At 39.7% G+C, this 16,477-nt stretch overlaps 1 protein-coding gene across 1 annotated transcript in view; it reads right to left on the bottom strand.

Annotated features, from left to right (window-relative positions):
- Positions 1–16,477, bottom strand: part of FBXL17 (F-box and leucine rich repeat protein 17) — a 953,351-nt gene that overhangs the window by 162,584 nt on the left and 774,290 nt on the right. The window lies entirely within an intron of this gene.

The raw sequence follows: 16,477 nt of genomic DNA, 5'->3' as shown, positions 1-16,477 counted from the left end.
TAAACTTGACTGTGGATTTCAGTGCCAGTATTGACAACACTATTTTGGCTTACTGGGCCACATCAGTACAGGATTTATACATAAAAATGTTATTTACTCCGACCTAAGTTTTCATTCTAGTGGGCATATATTCCTACCATAGCAGCATTTCTAGAAATGCCACCAATGTATGCACAAACTCTCTCATTAAAGCAAAAAACTCCAGCCCAAAAAAGCCCCTGCAGTATTTTTTCTGCCACTAGATGTCCTTGGTCTGATGGTCAGCATCACTCAGCCAAAGTCATTCTGCTCCCTCCCAATCCTGCGACTGGACAGTGAAAGAGGAAGCAGTACAGTGATGAGCTCATTTCTCTGCTTTCACTTCCTATCAGCATGCTTCTTTCTAGTACACAAACTGACTGGATCCTTGCATTATTTATTACAGGTACTTATATAGCACCATCAATTTACACAGTGCTTTACACACACACACACATATATATATATATATATATATATATATATATATATATATATATATATATATATACATATATATTGTACACTCACATCAGTCCCTGCCCTCATAAGCTTGTATGATCCATAACTCACATTCATTCATACACATACTAGGGCCAATTTAGACAGGATCCGATTAACTAACCAGAGGGAGAGAACTGGAGTACCCAGAGCAAACACATGTAGGCACAGGGAGAACATGCAAACTCCAGGCAGGTAGTATCATGGTTGGGATTTGAACCGGTGACCTTAGTGCTGCTAGGCAGAAGTGCTAACCATTTAGCCACTATGCTGCCCCATGTAGTGTTTCTTTCTCTCAAACTCCAGGCATGCTGTACAGATTATAAAATGCAAGTACTTACAATGCTTGAATTGAAAAAAAAATACAATAAAAGATGTATTAATGATCAAAAAGCTGCATTAATGTGTCTTTTATATCAGCCTAGAGTTCAGCTTTAAGTCTTAATACACCCTGTTTACATATAACAGTAAAATACTTTAGGGCAACCATGTCAATTTCTGGGGCAGACCCAAGGTGCACAAGAGTATTTTTTTATTGGCCTCTAGTTTTCCCGCTATTTTTTCTGTAATCTCTTCAAAGTGCTGGCATTCAACATTTGATTATAAAAGCCTTACGAAGCATGGAGAAAATGATACGATGCTGTCATCTCTTTCAAAGCTGACCAGCAACGTTCTCAACAATTTATGACTTTTTTCTTCCTTCCGATGCGGCCTTATGAATTATGCCCTTTTTCTTGCTATATTCGTATTAACCTTGTTTGGCCTATAGGTATAGGAATTAAACGTACTGCCGCAGTCTCTGTCATTGTAAAAGTTCAGGATGCCTGCTGAGGGAAATAAAAATTTTCTGTGACATCCTGGGAACTAAAAAAGAACTTCGATATGCTTTCTCATCCATGACAAAAAAGATTTAAAATAATAATAAGTGTGAGAAAGTACAGTTTTGCTTTGACCAGTGGTGTAGGAAGCTGAGTGTGTAGTAGTGAAGGCAGTTCACAAAGCAGAGAATCCTGTAGAGGCAATTAAAGAAAAACAGGACACCCATGGAGCCTGTTCAGTCCTAAGGGAAGAGCTTCCACAAAGATTACCAAACAAAAGCAAATAGGACTTTCTGACAGTAGACATAATTAATACTCTCTACTCCTTTGTTCTACTTTCATATACCTTTTGTAAGGACATATTTTAACTTGGCTGCTTCCCAGCACTAATGCTTCTAATTATGAAGTTTGATCATATCCACAATTTCTGCCATGAACTCAAGTGAACTACAGATAAAACCTTTCACTGAACTATGGCTAAAGCAAGTAAGCACTGTTACTGGCCAACTTCGCTCACAATATTTTGAAGGTTGTCATCCTTAGTAATGTTGACAGTTGAATTATTATGCTAACAAAGGCATTATGGAACAATTAGAAGTACTAGCCATCTGCATTTTCCACATTTAAGAAGGACCTCCGAAAAGAATGATACTGTTATATGTTTGCATTGTTTAACCAGTTAACGACCACCCGCCTGCAATGTACTGCGAACAGGCGGCTGCTGTAGGAAAAGCGATGTACGGGTACGTCGCTGCATACTTTCAGGTTTTGGGTGTGCGAGCACACACAAACTACCTCCCCCTTCCATCATGGGTACCTGCTGTTGCACACAGTGGGGGCCTGTCAGCATGTCCCGGCCACTGATTCACGCCTGGGACCTGCTGATCGGCTGTGTACAATCACAGCCCAGAGCACTCTATTGGTAAACAGCACAGAGCTCCATAGAGAAGGTGCGATCTGCAAGTTTCTCAAGTATGAAAAACTTAGAGTTTGTTTTGTAAAAGCAGCACACTTTACACACATTTAACCCCTTGATCGCCCTAGATGTTAACTCCTTCCCAACCAGAGGGAAGAGGTTAACAGTGCAGTGACAGTGTATAGTATTTTCACTGATCACTGTATTAATGTCACTGTTGGTGTCAATAACAGTCAGTGTCAGATTGCCAACTGCACTATTGCAGTCCCATTATAAGTCACTAATTAGTACAATATTATGAAATACTTTTGTTTTAAATTTTTTTGTGGATTTGCATTAATATATATTAATAAAGAAAAGACAATGTGTGCTATCTCTTAGATTGTAAGCTCCAAGGATTGTATTGAACTGTATTGTTGCTGTATTGTATCCCGTTATATTATAAAGCGCTGATCAAACTGTTGGCGCTATATAAATCCTGTATAATAATAATCCTATAATATATTAAACTGGAATGAGCTGCTGCAATAACAGTTAAAAGTGATCCCACACACAATGCAAAACAATAAGAACAATAGTGTTGCGCTAACTCATATAATAAGATAACATATAAGTGTCAAACGTGCAAAGTCCTTTTGTTGTAACAGCTGTAACCCAATATTGTGCTTGAATAAAAATATGCTCGACAACTCCAAACGACAGTGCTCCACCGCAAATACATGCACCTGTAAGGATGGTCGCTCACCTCATGTAATGGACCTATATATGGGTGCACACATACAGGTTGTTTTTTCAATTGCGCAGCACTTTTTTGGGGATTGTGTAATGGTTGATGGGCAGCTTTAAAGAAACCTGCACTTCATTTATGCTAGACATTGTAATAGGTTTGCAGCTCAACAGGCAAGACTGGCTGGCTCATCTTTCCTTTTTTGCACTCCTCTACTATCCCAATATGCCATGAGAAAAACAACAATAATTTCAGGTAGATGGCGCATGGGACATTCCTCCCTGTAATTCAGTACCTGCTATTTGAGCTGCAAGTGCTAGTTTTGCCTTTCGGAATATGAAATATTTCTCAGGAATTGTTTTTTTGGGGGGGGGGGTTGTGTCAGAAAATTCAGTTTGTAAAGTATATAAATATAGGCAGCTTATGGTTCTTGCTGGGCAGCAGATCTGTAGACTTTTTCTAGTATGGGCAAGGTGCAGGTTCAACGTAAACTCATTGACTCTAATGATAAGACTTTGTGGTTTTCAATTATGACACTGATAGTTCATCTATAGCCACTCATAGTTGTTTTCTATTTCCTTTTCTAATAATAACTCTGCGCTAATAAGCAAGAGCACTACAAAATGACAAATATATATAATGTATGTATTTAAATTCTGTGAGTCCAACAAAATGACGACATCTTGTTGTTATTAGCTACTCTACTTTACATATATAAAGGGTACTCTTACAAACTTTTACCTACTTTCCCTGTCAAGAGATGAAAAACTATAAGCATAAGGAAATATTTGGAGGTCTTTATCTACTGACTCTGCAGACAGTTGTCGCCTTCTGCGCTTAATCCTACCTGTACTTATTCAAACTTTGTGTGGCCTTCAGATTAGCACAACAGTGCATAGAGAGCTTCATGGAATGGAATGGGTTTCCATGGGCAAGCAGCTGCATCTAAGCCTTACATCACCAAGTGCAATCCAAAGCGTCAGATGCAGTGGTGTAAAGCACGCCGCCACTGGACTCTAGAGCTCTGTGTTCTCTGGAGTGATGAATCACACTTCTCTGTCTGGCAATCTGACGTGTCTGGGTACAGCGGTTTCCAGGAGAACGATACTAGCCTGACCGCATTCTGCCAAGTGCAAAGTTTGGTGGAGGGGGGATTATGGTGTGTGGTTGTTTTTCAGGGATTGGACTTGGCCTCTTAGTTCCAGTGAAGGGAACTCTTAAGGCATCAGCATAGACATTTTGGACAATTTCATGCTCCCAACTCTGTGGGAACATTTCAGGGATGGCCCCTTCCTGTCCCAACATGACTGCGCACCAGTGCACAAAGCAAGGTCCATAAAGACACGGATGAGCGAGTTTGGGGTAGAGGAACTTGACTGGCCTTTACAGAGTCCTGACCTCAACCTGATAGAACACCTTTGGGATGAATTAGAGTGGAGGCTGCTAACCAGGCCTTCCCGTCTGACATCAGTGCCTGACCTCACAAATGCACTTCTTGAAGAATTCTCAAACATTCCCATAGACACACTCCTAAACCCTGTGGACAGCCTTCGCAGAAGAAGCTGTTTTAGCTGCAAAGGGTGGGCCAACTCAATATTGAACCCTATGGACTAAGACTGGGATAGCCATTCAAGTTCATGTGCTTGTAAAGGCAGGCGTCCCAATACTTTTGGCAATATTATGTGTGTGTGTGTATATATATATATATATATATATATATAATGTGGCAGTGCGGTATCCTGCCACGGTGGAAATCATGATGGAGACCCAGGATTCTCAACTATACAGGTTGAGGGGCTCCAGGCAGATCTCATAATACAGAGGACACTGGTTTATCAGTTTCCTCTTTGGTTTGTAAAGCCTGTTTTGGGACCTGTAGCCTGGAGATTTCTTAGAGATTTGGGAGGGATGAAATCTCCAATCCTGGGCCCATATTTTGGGAGCAGCCAGCGTGCTGATTGCACAGGTGTGTGCAGGCCAGGTCATGATTCTGGGCTCCACCCCGGCAGACAGGAGGGCTCCACCCCGGCAGACGGGAGGTCGCTGCTTTGGAGTCAGGTGGAAGCCAGACTAGCTGTGTGCTAGAAGTTTGCTGTGTGCAAAAGCAACCTCGTGGAAGGCGTCTGTAGGAGACATATATATAAAGCGGGATATCTGAGAGAGCCAGAAGGCTGAGTATTGTTTGCATTTGTGTGATGGTGGAAACCCCTGTGTGGGAAACCTTTATGTTACAGGACTTTCATTTAAATAAAAGTGGGCAAAAAGGCCCTTAAAAAAGAAGCGAGTTGCTGTGTGCTTTGAAGAAGCTCTACCACTTGAAGCGAGTTCCCACAATACACACACACACACACACACACACACACACACACACACACAGAAATAAGTATTTGATCCCCTGCTGATTTTGAATGTTTGCCCACTCACAAATAAATGATCAGTCTAAAGTCGAATGGTAGGTGCACTGTAACACTGAGAGACAGAATAGCCACAACAAATTCAAAGGAAATGCATGTCTAACAAATTATGCACTGATTTGCATATTCATGAGGGAAAAAAGTATTTGATCCCCTATCATTCAGCAGGATTTCTGGCTACCAGGTGTCTTTCATACAGGTAACAAGCTGATATTAGAAGCAGTCTCTTAAAGTGAGTGCTACTAATCTCATTTTGTTACCTGTATAAAAGACACCTGTCCACAGGAGCAATCAAACAATCAGATTCCAAACTCTCCACCATGGCAACGACTGTCCAAGGATGTCAGGAACAAGATTGTAGACCTACACAAGGCTGGACTGGGCTACCAAACTATCGCCAAGCAGCTTGGTGAGAATGTGACAACAGCTGGTGCAATAATTTGCAAATGGAAGAAACACAAAACAACTGTCAGTCTCCCTAGGTCTGGTGCACCATGCAAAATCTCACCTCGTGGAGTGTCACTGATCATGAGAACAGTGTGGAATCATCCCAGAACTACACGTGAGGATCTTGTCAATGATCTCCAGGCAGCTGGGACCACAGTCACCAAGAAAACAATTGGTAACACACTACACCGACAAGGATTGAAATCCTGCAGTGTCTGCAAGGTCCCTCTGCTCAAGAAAGCACATGTCCAGGTCCATCTGAAGTTTGCCACTGAACATCTGAATGATGCAGAGGAGGACTGGTTGAAGGTGTTGTGGTCAGATGAGACCAAAACCTAGCTCTTTGGTATCAACTCACCTCACCATGTTTGGAGGAGGAAGAATGCTGCCTATGACCCCAAGAACACCATCCCAACTCTCAAACATGGTGATTGAAACATTCTGCTTTGGGGGTGTTTTTCTGCTAAGGGGATAGGACAACTGCACCGCATCAAAGGGACGATGGACGGGGCAATGTACCGTCAAATCTTTGGTGAGAACCTTCTTCCCTCAGCCAGGGCATTGAAAATGGGTCCTGGATGGGTGTTCCAGCATGACAATGACCCAAAACACACAGCCAAGGCAACAAAGGAGTGGCTCAAGAAGAAGCACATTAAGGTCCTGGAGTGGCCTAGCCAGTTTCCAGACCTTAATCGGATTGAAAATCTGTGGAAGGAGCTGAAAGTTTGAGTTGCCAAATGTCAGCCACCAAACCTTAAATACTTGGAGAGGATCTGCCAAGAGGAGTGGGCCAAAATTCCTCAGATGTGTGCAAACCTGGTGGCCAACTACATGAAGCATCTGACCTCTGTGATTGCCAACAAGGGATTTGCCACCAAGTACTAAGTCATGTTTTGTGAAGGGGATCAAATACTTATTTCCCTCATGAACATGCAAATCAGTGCATCATTTGTTAGACATGCATTTCTTTTGAATTTTTGGTGCTATTCTGTTTCTCAGTGTTACAATAAACCTACCATTTGATATTTAGACTGATCATTTCTTTGTGAGTGGGCAAACATTCAAAATCAGCAGGGGATCAAATACTTATTTCCTTCACTGTGTGTGTGTGTGTGTGTGTATATATATATATATATACACACACACATACACAAGCAAATGCAGTAGCACAACTGGGAAAATATACATATTTCATCTTATTGCATATTCCAAGTTTTCCTTACAGATTTAAACCATTACACTTCCATTACATTAGTTGAACTGGGGCTGTTCAAGCTGTATTATGCTATGATAATATAAATAAAATTCCTTCTGAAGGCCATGATGACATTTACGTGTAAAACTAAAAAAAAAAAAGAAAGAAAGAAAAAAAATCAGGGCTATGGGAAGGTCATCCACAGACAAAATGAACCAATTACCAAGGACGATTCTCAGATAGCACAGCACATCGTCTACTTAGCAACAGGAGGCAGAGGAACAATTCATGGCGTATTGTTCTATACCTCTCCCTGGTTCACTGAGTTGGATATGGTATGGGGCAAAAATAAATTGTTTATGTACGGTTTCCTGGAATGGAAGTTTTAAAATTACAAGAAGGTTCTATTTTACCGAAAAGAAATTGCTTTTTTTTCCCCTAACAAGGTCATTTAACAAAGTGAATGGTTATTACTTGAGTTATAAGGTTTTATAAAGAGTACATTCCTTTGTTGTGTTTTTAATGTAACAATGTGTACTGGATAAAAGCCGTAACCTCAGTAGTGAGAACCGACAAATAAAGCAATTATTTATGGTTTTCTAATTCCTTATGCACATATTGTTCATTTTTATATTATGCAGTGCTACAATAACAGGCTTGACGATTTATTTTTGACTTTTATATTTTTAATTTTAAAATAAGGAGGTGGTGCCATTTTATCAAGCAACAACATATCATAGTAATCACCTGTCTGGTCTCTGTTTAAAATGTTTTATGGCCTTGTTTCCGTAGCCATTCTAAAGTTGGGCTCATCCTATTTGAGCACATAAGGAAAGACTTAAAGACCTTAATTTGTTTAGTTTGGAAAAGAGAAAGGCAGAGAGGGAATTTGATAGAGCCTTTCTCATACATAAAGGGATTCATCAAAGAACAGAAGGGAGCCGTGTGCCAAGGAAGGAAAACTGTTAGAGGTCATGTTCTATTTAGGTGAGGATTCCAGGCAGAGAAAATGTGGATATATCACTCTGTAGGAGTAGCTGAGGATAGCAGGAATAGTCTTCCTTGCCAAAGATAAAGCAACTAAAGTGGTCTTGTCAACATGAATTAAAGTTTTCCAATCAGTGCTACATCCAGAATGACACATGCATCATACTATCATGTGGTAATACAGAGCCTGTTTTATCAGTTACCCCATTTCTTCATCTGGTTTGCATTCTAAAAAAATGAATGCATGGGCAAGTTGTGTGATTGTAATTCGTTCATTTACTGGCATGATTCATTTTTGCCTACAACCAGGACAAAAATGAAAATTAGGTTGAAAACAGTAAGCAATCATATGCCATCCAGCTAATAGCTGCACAGTGAATTGCTATCATAATACGTTTATTAATAGGCAGAATTGTCATTACGAATCACTAGGAATAAACAAGCTGATTACATTTTTGTTTAGTTCCCCCATGTCTTAGAATCTTGTAGACAAAATAATAAAGATAAGTTCACCTTTATAACATGTTACACCCATATTTAGGATGTAATATGTTACAATAATGCACATGCCTGCTGTTATATGTGGGAAGTCCTTAAAAAAATTGGATTTGGAGACACTTTTTGTAGTTGACTTAACTTGCTGTATGCTTCTCCAATGGCCCCCTTCAGTAGAGTGCAGTCCTCTCCCTTTTGGCTTTATCACAGAATGAGACAGAGCTCCCCCATCCTCACTTTTATTTGCAATCAAAATAGAGCCATTGGGCAGTTTCTGTAGGGGATTGCATAAGAAGGTTGCCTTTTATGCTAATGACATGCTTCTCTTTCTTCTCTGCTACACATACCTTCTCTGCTACACATACCTTCCTCTCCTCTGCAACACATCTCATCACTGAATTTGGCACATTTTCAGGGCTGAAAATCAACTGGAACAAATCTTTATTAAGAATAATTTCCTTGCGCTAACAAAAACACAATATAAAAAAGCCTGTTGCATACACTACACAATCTAGATACTAGATGCAATGCAACTATTTCAAGAAAACTGGACACGCTGTCCCCCCAAAAATTCCAAAGTCCAATTGTGCATACAATTTACCTATATCAAACCATATTCTTATCTTATAAGGCAATAATGATAGTGTGAACTCAATATAAGCAATAACCACAAATAAAATTGTGCCGTATGCCTAAGAAGTATTCAAACATTAAAACATGTAATATAACACCATACTCTACTTTCTAAATAAAGATAAACATAGAAGAGTATTTATCCATAGAGATGGACAAATACATATAAGGACAAGGATAAGCTAGATGCTTAAATATATCAAAAACACTATAAACTTTAAAGTGTATATAAAATGCCCAGTACTCCACTCTCAACATAGAAATAAACATAAAGAAGTCTATATACGTACAGATGGACATTGTACAGATGGATAATTATAAGTAAAGTGCAAATAAAAATATGTTTTTCAATATTATAAACAAAAATAATGAAGATGAATAAAGCAAACAAATGTGCAAAATCTCCATACAAATGGATAGATATCCTGGTGAACAGTCCAAAATTCAGTTGGAAAATCCCATAGAAAAAGGAGGCACACTTCAAAATGTGAGATGGAGAGCACAACTATTGCTACAGAAGGCGACACTGATACAAAGTACATTGATACTAAAAAATAAAAAAGGCACTGTGAGAATCCATTATGTATATGGACAGAAATTCAGAAAAAGCGACACAAACTAAGAGGCTGTAGCCAAAATAGTTAGACAATGTTGGAACTTCTCTGCCAAAGCCCCAGTAGCAGTACAGGAGGTTGGAAAGCATACATGTAGAAATATAACAACTACAATACCTACGTGGTACACATTACTGCAGACTATAGCCACCTATCTCAGATTTTGTGTTTTCCCAGACAACCCCTTTTGGCATAAATAATCTTTTTATATGGTAGGGTGTTATTTACCTCAGTGATCCAGGTTGAATGGGAGGGAGGTAAAGCTTGCATTCATCCCCGTGCAACTAATTTCCTGGCACCAATGTTTCATGCAAGAACTTAAATGATAGGTTTACCTTTCATAACATGTTGCACCCATATTCAGGGTGTAATATGTTATGATCAGACTGGCCCCCACTCCCCCGCTTTGACAGATAATGGGTGATATTCTCCCCCCTCGCTAGCTGTCAATTTAAAAAAAAAAAAAAAAAGTGTCCTGTGAATGGGAAGCTACAAGTCTTTAGTGTACCTCCCATACGGGCAAGCAGATATACTGATAGATCTGCAGGAGACCTGCATGGCACCAGGTATCTCCTGATCGCTGTTGCAATGCTTTACAGGCTCCTGCAACAAAAAGTAATAAATGCAAATTTTTTTCCAGCAGAAAAATGCACCATGTTACAAAGCTCAAATCATCTCAAACTTGTTTCTAAAACCTGACAATGAGTTCACTGTACTCCAGTGGCCTCCACAGTACCAAATCTCAATCCAATAGAGCACCTTAGCATTATGGATGTGCAGCCGACAAATCTGTAGCAACTGTGTGATGCTATCATGTCAAAATGGACCAAAATCTCTGAGGAATGTTTCCAAAACCTATGCAATGAATCTATTACAATGAAGAATTAAGGCAGTTCTGAAGGCAAAAGAGGGTCCAACCTGGTACTAGCAAAGTGTACGTAAGAAAGTGGCCCATGAGTGTATTTATCTATATCAGGATCAGGTAATAAATCCAGAAAACACTGCTTGGGGTCCAGCGACAGCTGTGAACCCATGTTGTCATGAAGGATTTGGATAACTTGCGCCCAGAATCCTTGAATACTGGAACAGTGCCAAATTAAGTGTACCACAGGAGATTAAACATTTGGGTCCTGGTGATTGCTATGTAGCAATATGGAGGTTATCTGACAGCAGAGCTATGAGTGGGGCATAAAGTACCCATAGTGGAGACTGATTGCCGTTGGATGAATCCATCCCAGATTTTTTCATCTAGCACTGTTAGGCTGGCCATAGATGGGCCATTTACACTGTTCAACAGGTAAAAAGTTTTGGGCATAAAATTAGCTAATCTTACATAATTTTGGGGTGCTGAAAACGAAAATGACCCTAAAAAATGTTGATTGGCTCTAGTTTCCATGATATATTCACCCATCTAATGACGTAAGCCATTCAAAATTATGATGCAACTTCAGCTGCATATTGCGCAATTGATACTGGTGACCAATAGAAAATTGCATGTATACTGAGATGATGCAATATTAGCCTTTAATTGCATCACTTCACTGCATAAAAGCTGCAGTATCTGTAGCTGATTGTAGTTCGACAGCCTCTTTACATTTCGTTTTATGCTTATATAGGCTACTCAGTAATGCCTCGAACTTGTGTGAATAAAGCAGATAATTTCTGCTATATCTGCGGTGAAATAACTTTTATCTCACAAAAAAGGGGGATAACAGGAATGATTAAGAAAGCCTACAACTTGTATTTTGGCTGCAAGATAGGAGACCAGGACAAGAGCTGGGCACCACATATATGCTGCAATTCTTGTGGGACGGCACTGGAGCAATGGTTGAATGGAAAAAAGGCATCTATGCCTTTCGCTGTGCCAATGATTTGGAGAGAGCCAACAGATCATGTTAGTAATTGTTACTTTTGTATTGTGCCTCCAACAAAAGGGCTAAATAAGAAGAAAAAGTTATCTGTGCACTATCCAAATATTCCATCGGCAATACGTCCAGTTCCTCATGGAGAGGGGCTACCAATTCCTAAAGCACCAGAATCCTTCGTGGTTGAGTCAAGTGAGGAAGAACCTGAAGCGTGTAGTCACGTGCAGTTGTAAGAGATAGCCCTTTCCTCGAATACAAGAGAAAAGCCAAGAGAAGCAAAACCGACACAAACTGAAGACAAAACTAGTGAGAATCCTAAGTATTAAAAGGATTCAACTTAGCTTATGGCTATAATTTTTCTTGGTAATCCTATGCAATATATTATGCCATTTAGGCTTTGTTATGTAGTCAATATCACTTGCTTTATATTTGTGGAAGGACATCTATCTATATAATTATTGTGCATTATGTAGTCATTACGCCTATAGTAGAAAACTTTCCGTTTACAGAAAAACTAGAGCCAATTGACACATTTCATTGTTATATTTGAACTCAGAATGTGAAATTCATTAAGAAATGGATCCTTTTGTTTCCAAAACTGGCAAAAAATAAAAATTTGTTGAACAGTGTTATCGGCCGAATTGTTGGCCGATAAATGAAAAATCGGTCGTTGCTGCCATGGATGCTGCCACCAATGCTTACGAAAAACGGCAGTTTTTTGTAGATTTTCCAGCGTGACCGATAAAAAGAAACAAGAAGATCCGCAAAACACCGCTGACGGCATTGCCCCACTAACGGTGTGAATATCGGCAGATTTTTCAGTCGGACGAAAATTCGGCCGATAAACAACCGGTCTATGGCCTGCAATAGACCTTGATTGTAAGAGGCCTATATTTATGCACGATGGTGAAGATTTGAATCACTAGTCACTTTATCTTGCGATTAGTTGCATGGACTGAGCACAGATTGTTTTACACCTTTGGGAAATTGTACTTTCACACTCATTTATTGCATTATTTTTATGTATTTATTATTATTATTGTCATGATTTTTTGTTTGTTGTGGCACTTTATTGGATTGTTTCCATCACTTTTGAGATTATATGATTTTATTATTATTGACATTATTTATATTAGCACTTTATTTGATCATTTATGGGTGTAACATATATGATTTTCCAACAGCGCAACACATTTAAGAGATTTATTGAGTTTGTGTTGTGGTGAGAATACACGGTGAGTGCAGCTGTTGGATTTTTCACATATAACTTCATCTTTTGGATTTACATAATTTGATTTCAACCGTGGTTTTTGCACACACAGAGCGCAGGTTAGTAATTTTAAATATAAAGGACTGCAGTATAGTATCCAAAAGTTTAAAATATCAAAGTGGAATATATACCAGAGAGTATCAGAGTATATAAAGAATTTTAGGAATTAAAATCATCTTTGCAAGGGCTATCCGGCCCATGTCTCCTAAGGGTAATCTCGCCCATGTCTAAGTTTTATTTTTTTTAAGTAGCGGAAGGAGAGGATCCATACAGAGTAATATAGTCAGAAAGTGATCTAGAAACCTGATTACCCAAACATTTGAATGAACTGACTCTAAGGACAGGTTAGCCTGGCCTGCAGAAGGAGGAAATTTGTGATTTGTCCCAGTTAATTTTGAGACCTGAAAATCTGCCAAACTGCTTTATAGTGTGGAGTGCTGACAACAGGGAGCGGCCAGAGTAAGCTAGGCATAACATCATATTGTCGGCATAGAGTCCTACCTTTTTGACCAGGGGTTCTGAGCTCAGACCTTGGATCTGAGGGTTAGACCTAGTGACATAGCCAGAGGTTAAACTGCTAATGCACAGAGGAGAGGCGATTGAAGACAGGCCTGACGCATCCCCTGGAAAAAGGGAAGGAGCCAGAGGTTCATCTATTAGCCATCACTCCAGCCTGAGGGGCACTACAGAGAGAGGTAAGCCATTTGATAAAGTTTGGGCCAAAGCAACATTAACAGTGCCACAGATATTGCCATTCTACAAAATGGCTTTGGCGGCAATGAGTGTGACTGACACTCTAGAGCCAAAATGATCGTGAAATGCCTGAATGTTCATAAAAAGGCACCGAGTGTTTAAAAGGCAGTGTTCATGGCTGGCATGAGGCCTGTTTGATCTGAGTATATGAAAGATTATATAACTTTGTTAAGGCATATGGCCAAAACCTGGGCAGAAATTTTAATGTCAGCCTGCAATAATAAAATGCGTCTATAACACTCAGGTTTACAAGGGTCCTTCCCTTAGATATAAGAACTATAAGGCTCTCCTGCATAGAATCAGGAAGGGCAGAGGCATCAAAGATGGCATGGTATAAAATCATAAGTTTGGGTACTAAGAGGTCAGAAAAATTAGTATAGAATTCGAGGGGCAGGCCATCAGAGCCTGGGGCTTTAGCAGTAGAAAATTGAGCCATAGCAACCTCAATGTCATCAGCTGAAACAGGAGCCTCTAACAGCCACCCGCGTCTCAGTTTCAGAAGTTTGAGAAAAGTAAGAGTATCCAAAAAAATTAGAGCCGGAGTAGGATGGTCAACCCTTGACGTATACAGTGGGGATCGAACGTTTGGGCACCCCAGCTAAGAATTTGTATTAATGTGCATAAAGAAGCCAAGGAAAGATGGAAAAATCTCAAAAAGGCATCAAATTACAGATTAGACATTCTTATAATATGTCAACAAAAGTTAGATTTTATTTCCATCATTTACACTTTCAAAATAACCGAAAACAAAAAAATGGCGTCTGCAAAAGTTTGGGCACCCTGCAGAATTTATAGCATGCACTGCCCCCTTTGCAAAGCTCAGACCTGCCAGTGTCATGGATTGTTCTCAATCATCGTCTGGGAAGACCAGGTGATGTCAATCTCAAAGGTTTTAAATGCCCAGACTCATCTGACCTTGCCTCAACAATCAGCACCATGGGTTCTTCTAAGCAGTTGTCTAGAAAACTGAAACTGAAAATAGTTGACGCTCACAAAGCTGGAGAAGGCTATAAGAAGATAGCAAAGCGTTTTCAGATGTCAATATCCTCTGTTCGGAATGTAATTAAGAAATGGAAGTCATCAGGAACAGTGGAAGTTAAAGCAACATCTGGAAGGCCAAGAAAAATATCAGACAGAACAGCTCGCAGGATTGTGAGAAAAACAATTCAAAACCCACGTTTGACTGCACGATCCCTCCAGAAAGATCTGGCAGACACTGGAGTTGTGGTACACTATTCCACTATAAAGAGATACTTGTACAAATATGGTCTTCATGGAAGAGTCATCAGAAGAAAACCTCTTCTACATCCTCACCACAAAAATCATCGTTTCAAATTTGCAAATGAACATATAGACAAGCCTGATGCATTTTGGAAACAAGTTCTGTGGACCGATGAAGTTAAAATTTAACTTTTTGGCCGCAATGAGCAAAGGTACGTTTGAAGAAGGGGCACAGAATTTAATGAAAAGAACCTCTGTCCAACTGTGAAGCATGGGGTTGGATCAATCATGCTTTCTGGTTGTGTTGCAGCCAGTGGCACAGGGAACATCTCACGAGTAGAAGGAAAAATGGATTCAATAAAATTTCAGCAAAATTTTGGATGGTAACTTGATGCCATCTGTGAAAAAGCTGAAGTTAAAGAGAGGATGGCTTCTACAAATGGATAATGATCCTAAACACACCTCGAAATCCACGAGGGATTACATCAAGAGGTGTAAACTGAAGGTTTTGCCATGGCCTTCACAATCTCCTGACCTCAACATAATTGAAAATCTATGGATAGACCTTAAAAGAGCAGTGCGTGACAGACAGCCCAGAAATCTCAAAGAACTGGAAGACTTTTGTAAGGAAGAATGGGCAAAGATACCTCAAACAAGAATTGAAAGACTCTTGGCTGGCTACAAAAAGCGTTTACAAGCTGTGATACTTGCCAAAGGGGGCACTACAAGATATTAACTCTGCAGGGTGCTCAAACTTTTGCAGACGCCATTTTTTTGTTTTCTATTATTTTGAAAGTGTAAATGATAGAAATAAAATCTAACTTTTGTTGACATATTATAAGAATGTCTAATCTGTAATTTGATGCCTTTTGGAGATTTTTCCATCTTTCCTTGGCTTCTTTATGCACATTAATACAAATTTTTAGCTGGGGTGCCCAAACTTTCGATCCCCACTGTATATCTCTTTGGAAAAATGAATAAGCTCCGTAGTAAACAACTCCAGATTAGTAAGAATACCATCAGTAGGTGAGTGCAAGGTAATGGCCAAAATATGTTTAAGCACTTAACAGGTTTCGGGAGGGTTATCAAAAGATGTTAATTTAACCCAGTAGTGCGCATAGTCCAAGAGCAGGTGAGGGCAGAAGCCAGCCAGCTGAAATCTGGGAGTTAGTACTCGGGAGATGAAAATTAAATCAATGTGGGACAAAGTGGAGTGGGTGGTAGAAAAACAAGAATATGGCTTTTGCTGGGGATACAGAAATCTGCCAATAGATGACTGAAATGGGTCTCATGATCAGGCTAAGTTATATGCGGTTCCAAACCCAGTCTATCCAGACTAGGATTAAAAAACATTTTGAAATTGCCTAACCATATTGCGGGGACAGAAGAATGGCGTAACATAAAAGAAAACCCTTCACTGGGAATAGTAGAATTACATGGAGGAGACAGATACAGAGCTAAAAGTAATAAAGGGTTAACATATAGTATATTTGTACATGAAAGAAAATGTATCTGCCCTGGGGATTTGACACCACCGAATGTATTTCAAAGGGAACGGATTTGGCAATGAGTATGGATACGCCTCTAGAGAAATTAGTGTGGG

This window comes from Staurois parvus, unplaced genomic scaffold, assembly GCF_062004578.1.
Source record: "Staurois parvus isolate SC_StPar_1 unplaced genomic scaffold, SC_StPar_1.0 ptg000768l, whole genome shotgun sequence".
NCBI lineage: Eukaryota > Metazoa > Chordata > Amphibia > Anura > Ranidae > Staurois > Staurois parvus.
Note: the sequence above shows the minus strand (reverse complement) of the source record. Positions and strands in the feature narration are given on the sequence as shown.